This window comes from Nannospalax galili, unplaced genomic scaffold (genome assembly GCF_000622305.1).
Source record: "Nannospalax galili isolate Female #2095 unplaced genomic scaffold, S.galili_v1.0 scaffold1231, whole genome shotgun sequence".
Lineage (NCBI taxonomy): Eukaryota > Metazoa > Chordata > Mammalia > Rodentia > Spalacidae > Nannospalax > Nannospalax galili.
The window spans coordinates 1,561,688-1,585,538 of record NW_008329696.1 but is presented as its reverse complement, the minus strand read 5'-3'; the positions used below and the strand labels follow the sequence as shown (position 1 = coordinate 1,585,538).

Here is a 23,851-nt window from a genome sequence, read left to right as displayed (position 1 = left end):
AAAAACAAAAAAAAAAAAAAATCTATATAGATAGATTTAGATATAGGTATAGCACCAGCAAGTGACACATCCTTTTAACCCCCAACACTGGGGAGGCTGTGGCAAGAGGATTGTGAGTTCAAGGTCAGCCTGGGCTATACATAGTAAGACCCTATCTCAAAATAATACCGATAATAAAACTGCACACACATCTTGGATTCCTGATTTCCCTCGAAAGATCAGAAGGCCTGAGTGATGGGTCCAGGGTGGGGCTCGCAGTCAGGGCTGGACCTCATTGGACACCCCTCACCCAGCAATCCAGCAGGATGCCCCAGGCATGCACAATTCTACTCACCGGGCCATAGAAATGGCTTCTCCAGCTCTCAAAGTGCCAGTTTCTTTACAGGAAGGCAACCGCACCTTCCTGTCTCCACCACAGCTAATCTGGCCTCCTGGGCCCCCACACCCCTTCCTGACCATCTCTAAGCTAGAAGTAAGACCTGGCAGTACCAACCACCACACAGTGAATGCTCACCTGTGGTACTGCAGGCAGAGCTGCTCCAGACGCCACACACAGGCTACTTATTCCTGTGGCTTTGGCCTCTTCCTGCCTTGTTTTCTTTACATCACAGCTTGCCGCACACCTGGGGTCCTGACTGGGTCTCGGACACCCCGGTGCACCTTCCCAGGCCTGGAGGCAGGCGCCTCGGGGACACAGAGGCACAGAGGCTGCCAGAGGCTGCGGCCGCCCTGGCTCTGCCCTCCAACCTTCAGGCTCCATGGCAATTTGAGTCCCATGTTGAGGGACAAATCAGGTCCTGGTCCCCAAGCTGAGCCAGGCCTAGAGAAGGACCCAGAAGCTGCAGCGGGGCACTCCCTCCTCCCTCCGCGCCCCGGGGACCACTTTGATTGACACTGGCGCGCACTGCTCCACCCCGGACGCGGTATCTGGAGGGGACTCTGTGTCCCCAGGCCTCCCTGCTTCCCTTTGCCCAGCCTCTGGGTTCTCGCCTGGAAGGGCCTCCCTTGGAAGGGCCTCTCACCTGGAAGAGCACCCTTTGTGCTGGGTCTGCCACCTTCAGGCCGCTTTACTCAGGACTGGGAGAGGGAGAGATGGCAGGAGCCTGCAGCCAGGTGAGTTAATTTATGCACTGCCCAGAATCAATCCGCACAAGAGGGGAGCTGGCTGCAGACAGAAGCAAGGGCTGATGCTTGAATTTAGGGTGGGCAGAACTTGCTGATGCGAGGTGTGCAAAGTCGCACACTGAGGCAGCCTCTGCTTGGGAGGGTCACTTCCTGTAGGCCTGGGAGGTCAGGTCCTTGGCCCAGTGGTGACCCAAATTCCTGCTACAGCCCTTTTTGCAGCTGTATTCAAAAGATAGGCAGGGACAAAAGAGAGGCCAAGGTCACAGGAGTCTTTAGTACCCACCTGAATGACAGCCCCAAGCAAGCCCTTGGGTCTCAGCCTAGGAGCAGGCCAGATACCATGTCTCCAGAAATCTCTGCCTGGTATGGTGGGCACTTCTGCCCCAACCTGTGAGGGCAACTCACAGTAGATGTCAAGAAGGAAACCAGATTCTCCACCCCAGACAGCACCTCCTAATGTCCTGCCCTGTTCCTGAAGAGACATTCTGGGACCCAACACGCCTCGACTTAGCTATTGTGATTGCACTGTGATGCCAGTGGTATGTGGGAACCATATGCTGGTGTCATTTTCTTTGGATGAGACCCCAATGTGGGAGAGTTGACTTGTGCAAAAGATCTATATTGAGCTGAGGCCCCTCGTATTGTAATAGAATGGCTAGCCCAGTGCATCTTCCTATCGACAGTATAGGGCAGTCCCTTATCCCAACAGCCTTTTCAATAGGGTTTGTGTGTATATATACTTTATATATAAAGTAAAAAAAAAAAAAAAGAATCCGTTCTAACTGAGCAAGATGATTGTTCAGTGTCGTGATTTACATGGCTAATCATACTAAGCACTATTTATTTATTTATTTATTTACTGATTACTTATTCACCTAGAGACAGGATCTTACTATGCAGCCCTGGATGTCCTGGAACTCACTATGTAGACCAGACTGTCCTTGAACTCACAGAAATTCTGCTGCCTCTACCACCCAAGAGCTGGGATTAAAGTTGTATAAACCATGCCTGGCCAATATTATCATTTCTTCTTTGGTAAATGTGTCTATTCACCCAATTTTAAAATTAGGTAGCTTGTGTTTTCTTTTGTTGTTTGTTCTGTTTATCTGAGACAGGATCACACTATGTAGCTCAGGCTGACCTCAAATTCACATTTCTCCTGCCTCTGCCTCCCAAGTGCTGGGATTACATATGCACCACCCCCCCAAATTTTTGGTTTTTTTGAGTTCCTTATGTATTCTGCACATTAGCACTGTCAGATGAATACTTGAGAAATACTTTCTTTTTCAAAAAATATTTTATTTATTATTTTTATTTTATGTGTATGAGTGTATTGCCTGCATGTGTGTAAGTGCACCTGTGTCATGCAGTGCCTGTGGAGGTCAGAAGAAGGTTCAGGATCCCCTGGAACTGGAAATATGGACAGTTGTCAGTTGCCATGTGGGTGTGTAAATTCTAACCCAGATCCTCTGCAGGGGTAGTCAGTGCTCTGAACCACTGAGCCATCTCTCCAGACCCAAGAAATATTTTCTTGTGCTGCTGTCTGGCTACTCTGTGGTCTTCCTGTCTGTTCTGCTTTCACTGTCACATTGGAGCATCCTTGGCCACATCAGTTATTTCCCTGTCTTTCCTTCGGGTAGCATCATAGTTGATTGGTCTTATGTTAAAAAAGAGTAGACTAGGCAAAATAGCTCAGCAGAGAAAGGCACTGGCCACCAACTCCAATGCCCTGAGTTCACTCCCCACAACCCCCGGCCCACATAATACAAGGAAAGAACCGAGTCCTGTAGGTTGTCCTCTGACCTACATGTACACGCAGCAGCATGTCCCCTCCCAAGTACATGTAATATAAAAATAAGAAACTTTTGTTTTGTTTTGTTTGAGCTAGCGTCTCACTACGTAGCGCTTGCTAGCCTTGTACTCACAGAGATCTGCCTGCCTCTGCCTCCTGAGTGTTACAATTAAAGGTGGGCCTACCATGCCTGATAAAAGTAAGGAAAAGTTTAAAAACAAAATTATTTTAAATAGACACAGTATCGAGTTCTCATAGATACCATGACAAAGCCTGCTGGAGCCCCATACTCTCTAAAGTACAATCAAAGGCTACGTCTTCTAGAAAGCCGTCATCCAGCCATCCCTCCCTGAGCCTCAGGAAGGCCTTGTGTGACCTGCTCTGCCTCTGCAGCATGGCTTGGCCCCAGTATGTGGCAGTCACCTCCACCAGCACCACCTACCCCTATCATCACAGAGAGACAGGATTCCTGGGGTCCTAGGAGCCCCTGCCTGCCTCCCTGCTTCCCTGCAGAACACACCTGAATGTCACTAGCCCCAAGCAGGTGGCGTCTGGGAGTCCTATGGCCAAATGCGCAGGCTAGGAACCCTGACCAAGGCCCTTGTACAGCCCTTTCCTGGTATCCAAGTCCTATGGAAAGACTGCACCCCACTCAGTTCCAAGGACAGCCTGTCATCTGTCCACTGTGCCCTGGGTCACAGCTGCCTCTTTAGACCTCCCACTTTGAATACTCCCCTATACTAGGGGGCTGGGGAAGCTTTCTCCCCACAGAGTCACCACATGTAGCTGACAGTGACCCTCCTCTACGCACAGGGCCTCTGACCAAGACCAGCCATGAACTGGGCAAAGACTGATACGTAAACATTTGCAAGATGCTTGTTTTTTCAACACAGGGTTCTCTCTCTACTAGCCCATGCTGACTTCAGACCCAAAATCCTCATGCCTCTCGGTGCTGGGGTTCCAGGCGTGTGCCATCATACCCAGCTTTTCAGGAGGCTCCTGGAAGGCCCATGGCTGTGTGACTAGTGTGCAAGGCCAGTGGCCATACCTGGGCTGTTTCCCCTTCAAAGACACCATCTGCGGGGCTTGAGCAGGAGCCTACACAGGACAGTCTTTTTAACCCTAGAAGGCTTGGGCAGAGCCATGTAAACAATTTATGCCATTGATTCCATTCATTTACATGGCCCAAAGGGCTAGTTGTTTGGGGAGGTCGAGGCCAGAGGACCTCAAGTTTGGGTTGGCCTGGGCTATGTCGTGAGACTTTTTCTATTCTTTGTAAATGGATTTTTGTGAATTTCATACAATGTGTTTTGATCTATCTAGATCCCCCTCCCCTGTCTGCACCCCCTTTACCTCCCACCACCCAATTTTATGTGCTCTTTTACATTACTATATATGCCTATAGAGTCAGATTTATATCCCCAAATGCTCTACTATTCTGCTAAATATAGTATTAAACTAACTAATTAATGACTATAGATTAATGCATCTCTCAGTTCTCACCAGAGAAGCTTCCTCGTGCAGCAGATGGTGATCAACACAGAGACCCACAACTGGACAGTGTGCAGACAATAAGAGACTGCAGAGTGCTTATCCCTGAATAGGACACCTGTGTCAAGTTTCTACCTCCCATGGCTCAGAAATCATTGCTGAAGAGGGGGCAGAATGACATAAGAGCCAGAGGTGGTGGATGACCACAAGGAAATAGAGTTTTCCAGAAGTTGCTCATTTACTCATGTGAACTCACAGCAGTGGTAACAGCATGGGCAAGTCCCATGCAAGTTCAAGCCAGACAATCCCAGCACAGAAGTGGGGAAGTGGATGGAAAACCCCACACGTAGCTGAGGAACTTTTGGCAACTGATAGCTGCTAGGAGGTGGAGAATCAATCTTCTCTAATGCTCTGGCTCTGAGAAGGTTGACCAGGCTCCACTTGAGAGACTTTCAAAGAAGGAATGAAGGAAGGGAGAGAGGGAGGGAGGGAGGGAGGGAGGGAGGGAGATGAAATACTGCCACAGCACTGGGAAGAGGCTGTGTCCTTGGGGACCCAGCCTCAGTGTGGCATGAATGCATGTCATGAATGTGTCATCGGGCAGTCGGTATTCCCAGGAGCACCCAGTGTGGTGAGTCAGTGACATTTGTCCCCAGCTTGGTTTCCACCCTGAGTCATGTCTGAAGCAAGGGCATTCTTGGACTTAGCAACCAAAAGACTTGGTGCTTTTTTTGTTATTAGTAAGTCAGTCCAGGTGAATGTCTGTCCTTGAAACTTAATCATAAGGAAAACACTGCTTTCCCCTAGTGCAGGGGAGATGGGAGAGGATAAAAAGACAGACACTTGGGGGGTGGTGACAGGGCAGAGGGCTTGACAGGCTGCCCTGGGTCTGTAAGGCACACACAGTGCAGCCTAGCAGCTAACCTGGCAGGGTCTAGCGGCTTGGTAGTGGCATCAGCATGGCAGGTAGGCAGGCTTCATAGTCTTCCACAGGCTGTGCTTATCCAGGTGTAGGGTGGTGTCGGAGGCTCAGGCCTCAGAGTGGAGTGGACTCTCACTCTGGTCTGGTCTTTTCTTTTCCCTTCTTAGCCACCCTGGTCCCTCCATGTCTTGGGCATCTGAGATGGTCTAATGCTAAGGGCTGCAGGTTGATCAGGCTGGGCCTGGCATTTTTCTGAAGGCCTGTATGTTCTGGGCCTTATGAAATAGAAAAGCAGTTACCTGAATGGAACTAGGAGGCTGCTGTCTACCAGAAAGGCACTGGTAATGGGGCAAGAACAACCACCTGCCCCTGTCTGTGACCATCACTGTGGTCAGAGGTCCCAATAACACCACAGAGGTCAGGACCTACCCTTCTGGAACCCTGGACAGCAGACAATGGTTCAAGGCAGATGCTCTGCAGATGAGGATCAGCTGTGGAAGACTGACCAGGAAACCCCAGAGGTGTAGAATTCCACCCAGCTGGGCCAGGCTCCATCCCTGCTGCCCTCCCTGTCCTCATCAGAGTCATCATCATCATCATCATAATAGCCACAGGACACTCCACAGACAGCCCCGCCCAGGTGGACCAGTCAGCCCCTCTCTTTGCCTCCTCTCCCCACCTCTGTCCACACCCACTCCTCTGAGCCCAGCCCACTCAGAGACCTAAAAGTCACAGGGATGAAGCCACTCCCTAGTCCAGCCCTCTAGGCCTGGCATCTCCACCCATCTCCACCTTCCCACCTGCTCATGTAATAAGCCACTCACTCAACACTGAACCTAGCTTCCCCCTGGACCTGCTCTTCTCAGATCTTTTTCATCACAGGTATCACCATTCACTCAGCAGTTCAAACTCCACCATTTACCCAGTAGTTGAAAGTTACAGGAACATACTAATCAACCCTAAAACCAGCTGTAATACAAATTATCTGTTTCTCTGGAAACATTTCTCCATTCCTTAGATTAGATGAGAGAAAGGTGTTCAGAGGAAAAGAGAATGAAGAAACTTACTGCTAGCATATTTAAGAATCAAATATGCATTGAGGTCTGAAAGAAAAAAAAGCAGACTGACTGTGGGAACCAGAATACTTTCAAAGCAAACAAAATGGATACATTAAAACTAACACTTTGAAAGCAAACCCAAACAAAAAAAAATGCTATCTAACAAGTAGGATCCTTAAACAACAGCCCAGAATACACTAATACACTGATGGACCATTAACCAAATCCACAATCCACTTAAGGAGACAACACCAGATGGCTGGACTCAATGGATCCAGGTGACTCCTGATAAGAAGCAGATAATTCTTGGGGCCCCACACTATGGGGCCATAAGTGTTGATGCAAAAGCACAGCTCTCACCTGAAAAGGGATAAGAGATACTTTGTGCTGGAGCTAAATAAAAGACCATGGCCTGGGAACACATATTCAGGCTACCCCCCATTCCATGTACAATTGTGGCAGCTGTTTCACTGAGTTTTATAGTAACAGAATGAATTAAAGTAATATGTCGAGACACATTTCAAATACATTGGTGGATACATTTAGTTAGCAGGTCATGGCATAGTGCGGGGGGCAGTGGCAGGGGATTCTACTATAGATCTCAGATGCTATCTGATGACAGTCTTAGCTTTTTGATGCTTTGGACCTGGTGATCTGCTAAGTTAATACATTCCAAAGGGTTTTTTTTTCTGTTAGTCACGGGATGTTAGGTCAGAAACAGAGATGAGCAAAGAAATGGCTATCTAGGGGCTAAAGGTAGCCTGAGATCGGTGGTAATGAGGCTCTGGACCTGTAACAGTCCAGACATCCACAATCTCTGGAGCTTAGTTAATCAAGCTTGCAGAAGAAAGTACAGTTTGAACATGTCAGGTTTTTCTGGGAGCTTTAGTTGACACCCTCCATCAGCAGGTCCTGAGTCAACCTGGAGTGCGTTCCACCAGGGACGTGGGAAAAAGGCACAAGGTCAGAGACAGCTTCTCAGAGTGCAGGACTGCTGTGGGCAGCTATTCTGGGATGTTCCATAACCCTTTGATCTTTCCATCATGGAAAAACTGACTGACCTAAAAGCAGGTTATGAGGTCCTTGATTTGAGGGCCTTCCTTCCACAGGGGAAATCTTAGATGCCAAAACAGCTGCTGTCTGTGGTGGCTAAGTAAAAACCTTTCCCTAATTTACTTTTATTTCCCGTGTATGACTGTTATGTAAGTGCACCTGTGTCATGCATTGCCCATGGCTGTCAAAAGCGGATGTTGGATCCCCTGGGACTAGAGTTAAGGATGGTTTTAGCCACCATGTGGATGCTGGGAACTAAACCCAGATCCTCTGCAAGAGCAGTCAGTGTTTCTAACTGCTGAGCCATCTCTCCAGACTTGGAATGATTAATTTTAACTGTCAACTTGATTGGACTAAGAAACATTTGATGAGCTGGACGTGGTGGTGCAGGCCAGTGTACTAGACGATTTTAAGCCTCCAGTTTCTGACAGAATAGGCTCTGTTTGCGGTAGTAAATAACTTCCAAATTTTAACACATCTAGACTTTTTTTCTTATCCAAAGTATGCTAAAAGCTAGGCCTGGTAGCATGAAGTGGTAATCTTAGTCCTGGGGAGGCTGAGGCAGGAGGATCAGGAGTTCAAAACCGGTAAGCATTTTGAAAGCATTAAGTGTCTGTGGAGCTGATGCATAGTTAGCACACAGGCCCTACTGTGTGCCTCTGTCACAGGAGGTCTCTCCTCAGCTGCCATGAGAACGTGTGCTCCCTGTGTGACATTTCTAGCCTTCAGTGCAATCACATCATGACTTCATTTGTTCAGTACTGGTGTGAATGTCTCCCCGCCTACCTTCTTTTCCCTTTGGGGTTTCTTTCTCCCTCCCAGCACTTCCCCCTGCTCTGGTACTTGGTACTTAGTTCTATGCCCCAGGAAGGAGACAGCAGACAGGTCTGGTTCTCTAAGGGGCCGCCAGAGGGCGCTGCCAGCGGGGGAAATGGGTGCACCTCAGCCAGTGCAGATTGAAAGAAGCAAGCTGAGCTGTTCTTAACCTCCTTTAAACTTTGGTTCTTGGAGAGTCACCCAAACTCAGCCAAAACCTCCTATTCAGAAAAAGTCGGGAATTCTTTCATTGCAGCCAGGAGAGTCTTGGTATTCAGAGCCTTTTAAGCTTTCTCCCAGGATACAGAAAACACAAATAACAGGAGTTTGGCATGGGAAATACTTCTGTCCTCTGGGTGCCCACAGCACTCTGGACAGCCACACCCAGGCTGGAATCGGATCTGCCACACCTCCTAGCTGGGCGGTCCTGGCCAGGTCAGTTCCTCTGGGTCTGGTAATGCCAATCTGCCTACTCAGCAGGTTTGTGCTCAGGGTTAAGGTCCAAGGTATTGGGGCTTCCAGAATCGTCTTTCAGATTTGGGATGGTTCAAGGCCATCCTTTGGAAGCCAGAGTGCAGGGTAGCAGTTGTAAATTCCAAAAAGTGGAAACTTATGAGAAGACACTAAGTGACCTCTGCTAAGGGCCTGTTCTCATTCTCTTTCTGTTTTGATTCTTTTACCTCTTTAACCCCCACCCCCACCCCAACTCCCTCTCTCCACACTGGAGATCAGTACCCAGGGCATTTTCTGATAGGTTTGTTTGTTTTTGTTTGTTTGTTTGAGACAGGAACTCCCTATAGCCCCAGCTGGCCTGGACCTCACTATGTAGACCCTGCTGCTCTCCATCTCACAGACATCTGCCTGCCTCTGGCTCCCCAGTGTTGCCACTAAAAGTCTGCGTCAGCCCAGATCTGATACTGTTTTTACGAATGAGGTACAGGGAGGTCTGTGTTAGCCCAGAAGCCTTCTTCCCCCCTTCTCCCTCACAGTCTGAACTCAGGAAGTGATGCTGCTACCTGAAGGTCTGGATCTTTGTATATCCCAGAACCCCTCTGTAATTAGGGATGGGTCAAGGCCAGCCTTCCATCTCCGAAGTCAGGGTTGGGAGGAATTCTCCACCTGCCTCTCTGGACTCTTCTGCCATTCTGACCTCTCACATCCTTTGCTCCCTCCCAAGTGGTTTCCCCCATTCACTATGCCAAGCAAGTGGGGCGTGCCCCTTCCTTGTCCTGATAAGCAGGAGGGCAAGACCAGCCCTGGGGTGCCCCAGACAGGGTGGGGCAAGTTGATACTGGTCAGTGCATAAATTAACTCACCTGGGTGCAGGATTCTGTCATCTCTCAGTCCTGAGGAAAGGAACCTGCAGGTGCAGATCCAGCACAAAGGGTGCCCAGGAGAACCTTCCAGGTGAGAACCCAGAGCCTAGGCAAAGGGAAGCGGGGAGGCCTGGGGACACAGAGTCCCTTCCAGACACCGCATTGGGGTGAAGTAGTATACGCAAGTATCAATCGAAGTGGTACCCAGAGCTGCATGATGGAGGAGGGGATAACCCACTGCAGCCTCCAGGTCCTTCTCCAGGTTCGGCCCAGCTTGGGGACCCAGACCTGGTCTGACCCTGAACATGGCAACTCAAATTACCAAGGAGACTGAAGGTTGGAGGGCAGAACAAGGGTAGCCTCAGCCTCTGGCAGCCTCTGTGCCTCTGTGTCCCCAAGGTGCCCTCCTCCAGCCTGGGGAAGGGGCACTGGGGTTGTGGGGACCTTTGGGGACCCAAGGTATGTGACATGCTTTCATGTAAAGAAACCAAAACACCAAGAGGCCAAAGTCACAGGAATAAGTAGGGTGTGTGTGATGTCTGGAGCAGCTCTGCCTGCGGGGCATCCACTGTGTGGTGGTTGGCATGGCCAGGCCTCACTTCTAGCTTAGAGATGGTCAGGAAGGGGTGTGGGGGCACAGGAGGCCAGATTAGCTGTGTGGAGACAGGAAGCTGCAGTAGCCTTTCTGTAAAGAAATGGGTGCTTTGAGAGGTGGAGAAGCCACTGCTATGGCCCAGTGAGTAGACTTGTGCATGCCTGGGGCATCCTGCTGCATTGTGGGGTGTGAGGTGTTCGCCCAGTTCCAGCCCTGACTGTGAGCCCTGCAGTGGACCTACCACCTGGGCCTTCTGATCCTTCCAGGGAAATCAGGAATCCAACGTGTATGTGCAATTTTATTATTGGTATTATTTTGAGGTAGTGTTAGATTTAAGAGGGCAGAAAAGGAATGGAGTTTAGAGTTTAGAAATAAAAGTCAGAGCCAGATCTACAACAGGCTAGGAATATGTTCTTTTATTTAGAGGACACGGGGGAGGACAGAGGCCTTGTCTGGGGAACAAAGCATCTGCATCACAGGGAAGGGCTGTTTTCACTTTTATAGGAATTCTGCTCACACAGCTACAAGAGTTAACTCCATGTCAGGGTCTGGAGTCCTTGACGCTCTCTCTCCAAAGATGATTTTCTCAGACAGGTGAGCTATCATAGAGCACTAAAGTAGACAGGCTGGCTCCATAGACAGTCTCCCTCAGTTCAGGGAGCGACCAGTTGATAAGGCTTGAGCAAAGCCAGGCTGCCAATTTAGGGCCAGTTAGACACTTTAAGGAATTTATGGCTTTCCCTAATGAGGCTTGTGGCTCTTCTGCAATTCACACATTCTATTAGGTAGAGTCTTACTATATAGCCCCGACTGGCCTTGACCTCACAAACTTCTTGCCACAGCCTGCCCAGTGTTGGGGTTCCAGGCCTGAGCCTTATTTTTAAATATCAACAGTCAAGTCATTTAAAGACAGCCTTGTTTTGGGGAGTGGGTGGACAGGATGATGAACTTTATGGGAGGCCAGAGTGCACAGTAGTGTTTGTAAAATCCGGAAAATGGAAACTCCTGGTACTGCTGACTGCTGACCTCTGGCTGAGGGCCTCTTCTCATTTTCTTTCTGTTTCATTTCTTTTGTTTGCTTTTTCCTCTTCAACCCCCACTCCAACTTCCTCCACACTACAGATTGGTACCCAGGGATTTGTCTGATATCACTGTTTGTGGTGGTTTGAATGACCACATCCCCCATAGGCTCCAAGTATTTGGACAGTTTGTCCCGGGTTGGTGGCACTGTTTTGGGAGGTCTTAGAAGGTGTGGTCGCGTTGGAGGAAGCACGTTACAGGGGGCGGGCTTAGAGAGTACTTAAGCTTGCTGGATCTCAAGTTACTCTCTTGCTTTCTGTGCCTGCTTCAAGATGTAAAGTTTAGCTTCAGCTCCTCCCCCAGCCACCTCCTGACACCAAGCCACTCCACCAGGATGTAATGTAATTCCTCTGGAGCTGGAAGTGCAATTAAAGGCTTCCTTCTATAAGATGCTTTAGTCAGTGTTTTTATTACAGCAACAAAAAAGTAACTAATACACTTTTTTTGTTTGAGATGGGATCTCCCTATAGCCCTAGCTGGTCTGGACCTCACTGTGTAGAACCCGCTGCCCTCTGTCTCACAGAGATCAGCCCACCTCTGCCTCCTAAGTGTTGGGATTAAAGGCCTGTACCACCATGCCTGGCTTAAGGTATTGTTTTTAAGAGGTACAGGGAGGTCTGTGTTAGCCCCGAAGCCTTCTTCCCTCCTTCTCCCTCACAGCCTGAACTCAGAAAGTGAGGTTGCTATTTGAAGCCTCCTCTTTGTGTATCCCAGAGCCCCTGTGTACTCTTCCTTCTGACCTGGGCACCCACAAAACTCCAGGGCTCCCAGTTGGTATTGGCCTTCCATGGGGCTGGCAGGTAAATTTCTGGGAACCAGAGCCCATTTTAAGGACAGTATTGTTGAAATAGTTGTGCTGCTGTGGGAGGGTCACACTCTCTTGCCCCCTTCATCCTTCTCTCTCCCGGTCATTCACCGACACAGATGGCCATGGACTGGAGGGAAGGCAGGACAAGCTGGCCCCTCAGTTTCTCAAGCCTGAAGAATTTAGGAAATGGAGCTTTAGCACAGACTTCAGGGATGAGGTCACAAACCTTTCCTTCACAGTAAGTCTGTTGATGCTCTAACTTCTGAAATGATTCCTGTGAGGAATTTAAACCAGGCTTTCTGCTGATCAGGGTAACCACAAAGCTGCATCTGCCTGTGGTGTGGGACTGGCGAACCCCAGCTGGAGTGGGGCCCCTTTCCTTGCCCAGCTCCCCTGCTCCCTGGCACTTGCTGGTCGTCACCCTGAAGAAGTCTGATTTGTGCCCTGACACTGGCCTGGCTGGTAAATGGGAGGCCGCAGATTGCATTTGCATGCTGGTACCTCATCTGCCTCATGAGTTTTGACTAAGGGCATCAGAGCAGGTTAGGAGCTGCATCTGTTTGAGTGGGCAGTGACAGTGAAATGGGTACAGTAGGGCCCTGTCTATTAGGGTTGTTCAGAAGAACTGAGCTGTCAGAATGTGTGTGTGTGTGTGTGTGTGTGTGTGTGTGTGTATGAAGATAAATTTTAAACTATTTTATTATTTTATTTTCTGTGTGTGAGAATATTGCCCATATGTAATTGCACTGGTCTTGTGCAATGCCTATGGAGGTTAGAAGAGGGTGTCAGATCCCTGAAACTGGGGCTAAGAATGGTTGTTAGCCCCAGTGTGAGTGCTGGGAACCAAACCCAAGTCCTCTGCAACAGCTGTCAGTGCTCTTAGCTATCTCTCCAGCTCCCTAAAAGAATTTATTAATCAGTTTACTTTGAAATAGAAACAACACCTGAATCAGACCTGAGAGACTCAGAACCTGGTAATGTCTTGGCCCTTGAAGTTGGGTGGGGGCCTCAGCAGTTGGAGTAATCCCACAGTGACTCTTACTGGACAGGCAGAGACCCCATAGTTCCTCAGTTCACTGAACTGGTTAGTTCTGTAGCCCGATTTGATATCAAAAATCTGAGGAGTCCGAGAGCAGCTGGTCGTCCATCAGCGATGGAGGCCCGGGAAAGCCGGTTCTGACATGAGCCAAGGAGTCAGCAACAGCAACAACAGGATAATCAGGTCCTAATGACAGGGAAGGTCAATAAGGAAAAAGGGAATAATCTTCCTTCTGCCATGTACCATCTGGGCTGCTACCAGATGGTGCCAAGCACATCTGGGTGCGTCTTCCAATGTCAGGGAAGTTCCTCCAGTGAGGCTCCCTGCTCAGGTGATTCTAACTTGTGGCAGGTTGACGTTAACACCAACCATCACGGCTCCTTTAGTCACAGTTTTACCTTCGGTAGTTTCAGCCACCTGCAGTCAGAGAACAGGTCAAATTCCAGAAATTAGCTGGGCATGGTGGAGCACGCCTTTAATCCCTGCACTCCAGAGGCAGAAGCAGAGGCAGGTGGAACTCTGAATTCAAGGCTAATCTGGTCTACACCGTGAGTTCCAGGCCAATTAGAGCTACAGGGACACCCTGTCTCAAACAAAACAACAACAAAATTACAGAAATCATTCACAAGTTTTAAAATTTTGTAGGTTTTAAATTATGTTCTAACTAGTGTATCAAAATACTTTAATAAAAAAGAAGTAAGAGCTTTCTGGTTCTGCACTATTCTTGGATGATAGAGAAGGAGGAGGAGGGGGGCAGAGGAAGAGGAGGTGGAGGAGAGTGAAGAAGAGAAGGGAGAGGGAGGAGAATGAGGGAAGAGGAGGAGAAAAACCAAAGAGCAGGAAAGGAGGAGGAGGAGGAACAGGAGTAAGGGAGGAGGAAAAGGAGGAGGAGGACCATTCACATAACCCAAAGCTGTTGAGCAGGAGAAGCCCCCAACTTCTTCCCGCTCCCTCAGAAACTGCCTGAGCCCCTGAGCCTGCAGTGAAAGATCAAACCTTGTGAGAATCACCAGCTTTGCTGCTCTGATTTTTCTCCCCTGCCATGTGTTGCACTAAAATTTTCCCCTTCCGGCTCTTGCCCTCATTCACTCAGGGTCTCGTGGTCCTGACGCGGATCAACAAAACTAGCATAACACATTTTTATCTTGGGTTTTGCATAGTTTATATGACTTTTGGGAGGGAGTGACTTAACAAAGAGATGACTTCTCTTAACCCACTCATGCATTCAAGCCCTGCCCGCAGTATCCATTAGCTTTCACACGCGGTCTCACCCCACAGTCTGAGTGCCCCATCGCATGTCCATGCCCTGAGGGACACCCCCTCCATCAGTCCCAGTGGCCACACAATTCCCAGCTCCAGCTCCAGACCCAGTGCACACTTGGCTCTCTCTCCACTCCATTACAGCCTCCACACTAAACGCACCATAAGCCGGTGGCTCCACCTTTCTTTCCAGGGTGCCCTGCACTGCTCATGCTTGCACATTGCCCACTGCTTTTTGGAGAAATGAGTAATTGTGAGACCACACCATGTGAGGTGGCCCACCAACGTGTGGGCTCTCCTGACCCACCCATGCCTCTGTGGGTACATACACTACCCATGACCACACCTCTACCTGTGTTTCCCTGTCAGCATGGTCAAGTGTCCAGGCCCCAGCAAACTGCAGTTAGTGTCATTGTTCTCAAGGACTGACCCTACATCTTTTCATATGCGATGAGCCCCTGGAGATCGCTTGTTGTTTTGATACAGGATCTCAGTCCATAGCCCAGGGAAGCCTGGATCTCACTATGTAGCCCAGGCTGGCCTCAAACTTGCCCTAATCCTCCTTCCCCTGCCTCCTAACTGCTGAAATTCCAGCTCTGAGCCACCATTCCTAGCGTCCCTGGAAGTCTTTTATTTATTTTGTTCTGTAGTTGCTTCACCTTACTAATTCATACTGTTCAAAGACTTAAAGGCACCTAGGATCACACCCAGCATGTTTTTGCCTAAAAATATTTTTTTAATTTTTGGGGGCTGGAGAGATGGCTCAGTGGTTAAGAACACTGATCTTGCAGAAGCCCCAGGTTCGAATCCCAGTACTCACATGGCAGCTAACAACTGTCCATAACTCTAGTTCCAGGGGATCCGACAACCTCTTCTGTCCTCCGCAGGCATTGCACGACATGGGCCCACTTACCTACATGCAGGCATAACATTCATACATATAAAATAAAAATAATAAATAAAATATTTGAAAAAAATATTTTTTTAATTTTAATTTTAATGTGGATTTTTTTGCTTACATGTGGGTAAGTACACCTGTGTCATATAATGCCCATGGAGGCCAGAAGAGGGCATTGGATCCCCCAGAACTCGAATTACTGCCAATGTGGGTGCTGAGACCCAAATCCAAGTCCTCTGGGAGAGCAGCCAGTGCTCTTAACCATCCTTCCATTCCCCAAAACTAATTTTTTTGATACTAGGTCTAGCTATCTAGTCTAGGCTGGTCTTGACTTTATAATCGTCAGCTTCCCAAGAGCTGGAATTACAAGCCTGTTTTACCATACCTACCTGTTGTCTGTGTAATGTCCCATGTGTAGAACTGTGTCACTTCATAAGAGTAGTTGTTTAAAGAAGCCAGTGGTGTGTGCTGGTAACATAACATTCATTTAGTGCCACCAGACAGAGTACAGCGTCCCAGGACCACCTCAGTCAGTCATGCTGAATTCTCCCACTTGATGCTTAGAAGGGCCCAGCTAGAAGGTGGTTTTCACCCATCTTTTTTTTTTCTTTCTGGCACTGGGGTTTGAACCCAGGGCCTTGCTCATAGGAGGCATCTGCTCTACCACTGAGACACATTTCCAGCCCAGTTTTCCTTTCTCTTAACTTGAAATATCTGGAACCAGAGAGGTGGCTCAGTGGTTAAGAGCACCAGCTGTTCTGGCAGGGACCAGGGTTCAGTCCCCAGCACTGACATGGCAGCTAACAACCACCTGTAACTCCAGTTCCCAGGCATATGATGCCCTCTTCTGGCCTCCTTGTGCATTCATACACACAATACGCTTATATACATGCTGGCAAAGCACTCAAAGACATAAAAATAAACAAATTGAAGTATCTTCTGACGCTCTGCTCAGGTTACCCAGAAGGCAATGCCAGTATGGCCCCAACGTCCTGTCCTTTCCCCTCCTCTGGCCTGGCCCCAATGCCCTGTCACACTCTAAAGGCCATGTGGCCAGTACTTTGCAGTCTCTGGCATGCTTTGTATGATGAGAATTATTGCATGAGCCAACTGAGAGGCTGCTGGAAGGAGGCTGCTGACCTGGAGAGAGGCTTGCCTCTCTGGGAAACCAGTGGAAACTGTGGCGGGCTGTTCTTTCATTTGTGAGACGTCAGAAGCTAGTCAGGGGCACAGAGGACCTTCTGTCCACATCGTTGTTTCCTGTGCTCATTAGCTGCTGCCTGGCTTCTCTGTGATGGACAACTATACAGGGCTTATGCCATCCATCCTGCACACGGCTGAGTGACTGACCCCTTTCTAAACTGCTAGGAAGAGGTACGTTTGGGTAGAAATACTCATAAGCTGATTTAAGCTCTTGCAGCCATGTGAGGCACTTCCCTGTCATCCCAGAACTTGGGAGCTAAGACAGAAGAAACACGAGTCCAGACTTGTGTGGGCTATGTAGCGAGACTTTACTTCAAAAAAGCAAACAAAAGGGGCTCGAGAGACGACTCAGTGGTTAAGAACACTACTCTCGCAGAGGATCTGGGTTAAGTTCCAGAACCCACATGGTAGCTAACAGCCATCTGTAAGTCCAGTTCAAGGGGATCCCATGCTCTCTTCCGGCATCTGTGGGCATTGAACGACACAGGTGCACTACGTGCAGGCAATACACTCATACACCAAAAAAATAATATAAAGTCAAAAAAATTAAAGCAAAAACACCTGAATGTGGTAGCACAGGCCTTTGATCCCAGCACCCCAGCACCGCAGAGGCAGTGGCAGAGACAGGCAGATCTCGCTCAGATCCAGGCCAGCCTGGTCTACATAGCAAGTTTTGGGTCAGCTGGGGCTACAGGGAGACCATGGGATACTTGGGAGAGAGAGAGAGAGAGAGAGAGAGAGAGAGAGAGAGAGAGAGAGAGAGAGCAAATCCCCACCCACAAATAGCCAAGCAAACCCCCAAACCATCTGTCTTTTTGAATCTCTTTTAAGGTCTACAGAGAAGCCTGTCATGGTGGATGCTCCATTTCCCAGGAGAGAAGAAGGAAGGTGACCTGGAAGCACACTAGGAAGGGTATTTTAGTCACAATGCCAGGAGCCTTCCTTGGAGGTTTGCTTGGTGGCCCACCAGGAATAGCCATTGGTAAGTATGTATATCTCACAGGTGCAGACAGCTATGAACTTGTCATAAGAAGATTTCTGGGCAGGTGTGGTTTTGTACACCTGTAATCCCAGCATTTGGGAGGCAGGAGGTGGAGAATTTGAGGACAGCCTGAGCTGCTGTCTGTGCTCCAGACCAGTCTGAGGCTGTGGAGCCATAGGGAGGAATGGTCTGGGGACCACAGTACCACATGCGAGGAGTCTGTGGGTCCCAGTTGCTTCTGTCTGTCATGTTGGAAGCACAGCTCTTGTGTGCAGGTCTCAGGATGCAGGGTGATCTTGGCCTTGACATCTGTATCTCTTCACACTTGGGAGACACCTTTCTCCAGGTACCAGGGATCCCCTGGCCCTGCTCTAGTGCTGAGTCCTGGAATCTAAAGACACAAGGTGTCTGGGTCCCTTGGATGTCCCCTTGTCACTGTCACACTACCTGAGAAGGAATCCAGGGAGGAAGCTGGTTTTGCTGAGCTCCATCCATGAACAGATAGTCAGTGCGGCTGTTTTACACAGGCCGCCTTGCTCCAAGAGAGGCTCACTTAGAAATCAAGGGGTCCTAAAGCAAAACAAAGACAGAAAAGCAAAGCAAAGGTTTGAAAGGCACATACCCAGGAGAGCGACTCTACCCAGAGTGCATTTTGCCACTGTTTCTGCTGGCCAGTTTCTGTCACTAGATGGAAGAGTGGCTCATTTCCTCACTGTTCTCTGGAGCCTCCTTTATGTTGAGTGCCCATGTTCTAGGCTTCAGAAGACCCACCTGGCTCAGGACCATGGCTCAAAGCGTAGGTTAGCATGGAGCCCCAACTGGCTGCCTGTAGAGGCGTTGAGAAGAGATCTGGGAAAGACCAAGGAAGGTTCCTGCTCCCTATACCCGAGATGGCCAGCTGAGGAGCTTGCAACACAGTTAGCTGGTGTCCTCACCGCAGCTGGGCACCTGCAGAGTCAGGCTGGGTAGTTAATTACTGATGACTGTGTGTGTGTGTGCTGACAACCTATGCTGAGGGCTTCGGGCTTCTAGGAACCCAGTCTGGCTAGAAGCCCTTCCTAGTTGAACTAGTCTGCAGGTGCTGGCAGACTGGGCAGGGAGAAGCACTTTTCTACCAAGGCTGGTAAGGCTTCCTGCTCTGTTCTTCCTTCGTAGCAGGACTGACATGGAGAACATTGCAATAAGCTGAAGCTCCATTTCAGAGAAACCTCAGCACATGGGTGGCCCAGACCTTCCCCTAATGCTTTCCTCTTTCCAAATTCTGTGAATTCAGGAGTCCTGACCTGGCTGCTTGCTGCTCAGGGAGGGAGGAGATAAACCAATTTTCTGTCAGTGACACTCCAGCCTTCTCCCCACTCCTGAGTGCCTCTGATGGGGACAAATGGGACAGTTTTATGGTACAGTTGGGCCCCATCTCCTTCTTGGGAGCATTTATTTTATTCAGATCGAATAAAGCTGACAGGGAGCAGGGTTTGTAGGAAGATCCTGGGTGACTCGCTGCTTCCAGGCTCTGGTCACTGGTAGGTGCTTCATTTCCCCTGAGAAACACAGAGATTCTCTCTGCTGCAAAGACCAAGTGGTAATTTGGGGGTTGATGTCCTGGCAGCTTTTTGCATTAAGTGCTGCAGTGAGTGAATCAAGGATTGATGTTCCCATAAAGGGTTAGTGCACACAAGAACAATGCTGGAGCCCAAGTGTTTCACTGCATCATAGGGAAATGTTCAGTCAAATTTGTAAATCAGCAGGTTCTCCCTCCCAGAGCCTTTCTTTTACACAGTAAATGTGGCTGGGCCTGTCCTGGGATGCAGAGTAAGCATCAGCCCCAGGGACCACCTGCTTGGATTCAGATCGCATTAGGTTTGCTTTCTGTTTTCTGAGTCCAGACTACAAATGAGTTCTCCCTTGCCTAGGCTGTGTTATATATTTATTCACTTTTAATTAATTTAAAAATTTTATGTGTATGATTTGCTTAGAAATGTGTAAGTACACCATGTACATTCAGTGCCGATGGGGGCCAGAGGAGGGCGTTGGATCCCCTGGTACTGGAAATACAGATATCTGGTTGTTAGCTGCCATGTGGGTGCTGCAAACTGAGCCTGGGTCCTCTGCAAGAGTAGCCAGTGCTCTTAACGGCTGAGTCATCTGTCCAGGCCCGTATAATTAATTTATTTTTGAGACAAGGTTTTGCTTATATAGCCCAGGCTGACCTCAAACATAGCTCTCCAGATCTAGGATGACTAATGTGCACCACCACGCTTGGCTAAGGCTATATATTCTAAAACAAACTTTCGCTTGCTCCTTCCTTCCTTCCTTCCTTCCTTCCTTCCTTCCTTCCTTCCTTCCTTCCTTCCTTCCTCCCTCCCTCCTTTCCTTCCTTCCTTCCTTCCTCTGAAAAAGAATCTCCCTCCCTCCCTCCTTCCTTCCTTCCTTCCTTCCTTCCTTCCTTCCTTCCTTCCTTCCTTCCTTCCTTCCTTCTCCCCTTCCTTCCCCCATATCTTTCAAGACAGCGTCTCTCTATGTAGCTGAGGCTGGCCTAAAACTGAATCTGTATTCCAGATTGGACCTCAAACTAGAGATCCTTTTGCCTCAGCCACCAGAGTGTTGGAATTATACTTCTGTACCAATTATGTGTTCAGTTTTAGAACAAACTTTTCATTTTGGAATCTCATTGGATTTATGTAGATGTTACCAAGGTTATACAGAAAATTCCCACAATGAGCCTCACCCAGTTTCAGTTCAGTGTGACTGTGTCCCGTGACGTGTTTGTGGGAACTAAGGAGCCAGTGCTGATCAGGTCCTTGAAGGTATTTAAGTTTGATACCTTTGCCCCTAGGGACATTCCCTGACCTTGTACCACGCCATACATGGCCTGATAAAGTGCTCCTTTCCATCCCTCAGGGTCTTCAGTTCCCACCACAGCATGCCCAAACTTTGGCAGTACACTTACACTTAAACAGTATGTCTAGCTAAAGACGTAGCTCAGTGGAGAGAGCTTTTCTAGCACTCCTGAAACCCTGTGCTCAGTACCCACCACTGCTCCCCAAAAAGCATAAATCTAAAAATCATGTGCAGAGCTGGACGTAGTGGCACATACCTATGATTCTGGCACCTAGGAGGTTAGGGTAGGATGATCCAGAGATCTAGGCTAGCCTGGGCTACACAGCAAGCCCCTGCCTCAGAAAAGAAGAGAAAAGGAAGGAAGAACCAAAGCTTATGCCTTTGCTGGGCGGCAGAAAGAGAAAAAGTTCATAGATACAGATTCCTTTCTGATCCTACAACTTAGAGCAGGGAGAATCAAAACACTCCTCAAGAGAAAAACACTTTTGCTTGTCTCCAGGGTCCTTTTCCCACGAGTGTTCGGGAAATTCCCTGAGCTTGAGGGCAAATCTCACCTCAGACACCTTGTGGAAGCAGCCTGGTGTCCTAGTCTCCATGTGGAGATGGTTTTCCAGGAAGATGTGTTTCCTCTCAGCCTCTCCTTGGTAAAGAGAGATATTTCTGGGATCCTGGAAGTGGGGTGTTTGTCAGCCATAAAGGGGATTTTAGTTGGCACAGGTCTGGGGGTTGGGGGAAGTGCGTAGGCTTCCTTGAGCATAGGTGCTGGGAGGGGTGTGCTTGGATGTCAATTATCTGGGTCAAATGGGCTAGAGACCATGTAGACCTTTGCCCTGTAGGCTGCCTGGTAGAAGATGAGCTTGCTGTGACCTAACTTGCTGTGACTGAACTTACTGTGACCGGCTCCCAAATGTGCCCATTCGTCACAGCAATGGCCACATTTTCTGCAAGTAGCCACAGCAGTTGTTTGAGGATGAATTGACTAATTGACTCCTTTCTTGCTTTCCAGGGGGAGCTATTGGGGAACTGCTATGGTCCTGGATGGCAAGTGGCCAGTTTAACCCAGTTCCTCAGATCCTAATGGAGCTGCCCCCTGCTGAAAAACAGATGCTCTTTAAGGAAGCAACCATCATCATTGGGAACGTGGGCTGGATAGATGCCGTGCAGCTGACCACACTGGTCAGGGACAACAAGGCATTACAACAGAAACTGCAGGGCATGTTAGTGACCTCTCCAAAGAGATGGGGGCCAAGGTCCATTATGGCTAGGCTGCTTCCCCTGGGGAGTGGCTCTTTTGTTTAGGTGATTCTGTGACTCAGAAGGTGTCCAGGGAATGGGTAATGCCTGGCAAATCCACCTGAAAAACCTGCACACACCAGCACTGACTTGACATGTGCGTAGAGCATCCTGCTGGCACATCCTACTGGAGTGTCCTGTGGGAGGGGCTCCATCCATGCTGTGTGGTGGCCCAGCAATCATTTGAGGCAAGTGTCGGGTTGTGTGTGCTGCTGTGCACTGGCAGACTTTTACTGGGCACTGACAGAGGCACAGGCCACAGCAGCTTGGCAAGTTCCCCCATGAAGTGGACTAGAGGAAGTCCCCGTGTTATAATGATGGCTGACTACCCTGCATGCTCCTCCCCATCTGAATATGGTGCTTCCCATAGGCACATGTTGCAGGACTGACCCCTTTAGGCTCTGGGGTCTTGGGGTTCAGAGCCAGCTCTATGAGGGTGCCCCTTCCCTACTCAAGGAATTCGCAGTCATCTCATGAAGCACTGTTGGTCCTGAGTGAAGCCACAGATGACAGGCAGGCTCTCTTTTTCCACTGGCTGCACCACAGGCTCCTCTTGTAACTTTGGTTAACCTTCTAGGGTTTTCTGCCCCATGTGAAAAATGATGACAGTTCTTTAGTTTTTATACTTATTGTCAATTCTGGTCTCTATTTGTTCTCTACGCGTAGGTAGCATAAGTTAATCTCACTCAAAAATAAATTTTTTTTCTCACTGTGTTGCCCTGGCTGGCCTTGAGCTTCTGGCCTTGAGTGATCTTGCTACACAGCTGGGACTCCGGGCTTGTGCCACGGTTCCCAGCTTTACCTCAGAGACCGCCTCTCCTCTCCACGCCCCTTTGTTTCCAGTTCTTTCATGGTCTCGATCCCAGCTCTGTTTCCTCTGTGCGTCATTCATGTGAAAAGACAAAATCAACAACTTTGGTTTCAAGATCTTAACCGAGCTGCCAGGACGCAGTCCCAGCTAGTTGGAAGGCCAAAGCAGGAACATCCTTGAGCCCAGGGACTTGAGATTCAGCAGCACAGGGAAAGCCAGGGAAGGCTAGGTGTAGGAGACCCATCTCAGTTGGCTTTGCAATCACAGAAGCAAGGTGTAGTGGATCTTCTGACAAGCACAGCAGAGGAGGAAGACCCAGGAGGCCAAGGAAAGCAGAACAGAAAGTGCTTTGTTTCAGACTTCCTTCTCTGCCAGGTTTAGCAAGAGGCAACCCCCTTCTCACCCTGGCTGAAACTGGCTTGTTGGGGGTTTAGCTAGTCTCCCCTACAAGAGCAGGAGTGGCTCAGATTTGACAGGTCACTTGTTTGGCATTTTCCTTGTGCTGTGGATGGAACCCAGGGCCCTTCAGAGGCTGGGCAAATACCCTCCACTGAGCCCCAGGCCTGATCGTCACTGCTCTACTGCTGAGCCTCATCTCAGCCCTTGAGTGGCACAGTTTTGATTTGGCCAGTTGGTCCTAGTGCTGAGCTTATTCAAGTCAATGACCTCATAGAGGTTTGACTGAACATCTCCTGCTTCTTTTTGTCTGATTTGTATTGGAAATGCACACTCAAGGAGAACAGCAGCTGGTCTTGGCCGTCACTCCTGTTGCTAGCCTTGTACCCTGCCTTCCATGAACAGAACGCTCAATATATAGATTTATTAGATTTTGACTTCTTGAAGCAGAGTTTCTCTGTGTAGCCCTGGCTGGCTTTGAACTCATGATCCTCCTGATGAAGGCTCTTGGGCTCTGAAAATACAGGTATGTATTGCCACTTTAAGTTCAATAAATAGATATTTTCTAAAAATTGTTTTTGTTGTGTTTTTGAGGACAGGCTCTCATGTAGTCCAGGTTGGCCACCAACTTCCTATGTAGCCAGAGATGACCTTGAACCCCTGGACCTCCCATGTGCTGCAATTCAGAGGTGTACTGCTAAGGCAGGCTTCAGGAAAACTTTTTGAGTCACTGCTTTGGATGCACTTCCTTTGGAACTTCTCCAGGAAGTAAACATCCTCCCTCACTGTGCAGATCAAGTTTCAAGCCTCTTAAAAGCCACTGAGCTGGGAAGTGAGGAAGCCAGGATCTAGAACCCGGAGCCATCACTCAGATACCATGCAGGTGTTTCCCAGTTTTCAGGAACAGGTAGCCTTTAAAAAAAAAAAAAAAAGATGGTCTTACTATGTAGACCAAGCGGCCTGGAACTCACTATGTAGACCAGGCTGGCCTTGAACTTACAGAGAGCTCATCTTGCCTCTGCCTCCTGAGTGCTGGGATTAAAGTGCTATCACACCCAGCCATGTAACCTGGTAG

At 49.0% G+C, this 23,851-nt stretch overlaps 1 pseudogene; it reads left to right on the top strand.

Moving 5' to 3' along the window:
* The first annotated feature begins 896 nt into the window (after positions 1-896).
* LOC103740892 lies at positions 897-22,221 on the top strand (annotated as a pseudogene).
* The last annotated feature ends 1,630 nt before the right edge of the window (positions 22,222-23,851 follow it).